Source organism: Parus major, chromosome 2, assembly GCF_001522545.3.
Source record: "Parus major isolate Abel chromosome 2, Parus_major1.1, whole genome shotgun sequence".
Lineage (NCBI taxonomy): Eukaryota > Metazoa > Chordata > Aves > Passeriformes > Paridae > Parus > Parus major.
The window spans coordinates 52,248,632-52,248,835 of NC_031769.1; positions in this window are offsets into that span (position 1 = coordinate 52,248,632).

Consider the following 204-nt stretch of genomic DNA (forward strand, 5'->3'; position numbering starts at 1 on the left):
GACCACATGTTGGGGTCTCTGGATGCAGGTGTGAATGCCTTCACTGGGGCTGAAGAGGTTAAAGCAGCACAGTCTGTCAAACTCCTCACAGCCGTGTCCATGGGCCAGGAGCAAAAAGTCTATGGCAGCTCGGTTTTGTAGCATGGCGTGCCTAACAGTCTCTTCATCTGTCAAGAGGTCACTCAGGACAGAGGAGGTCAGGTT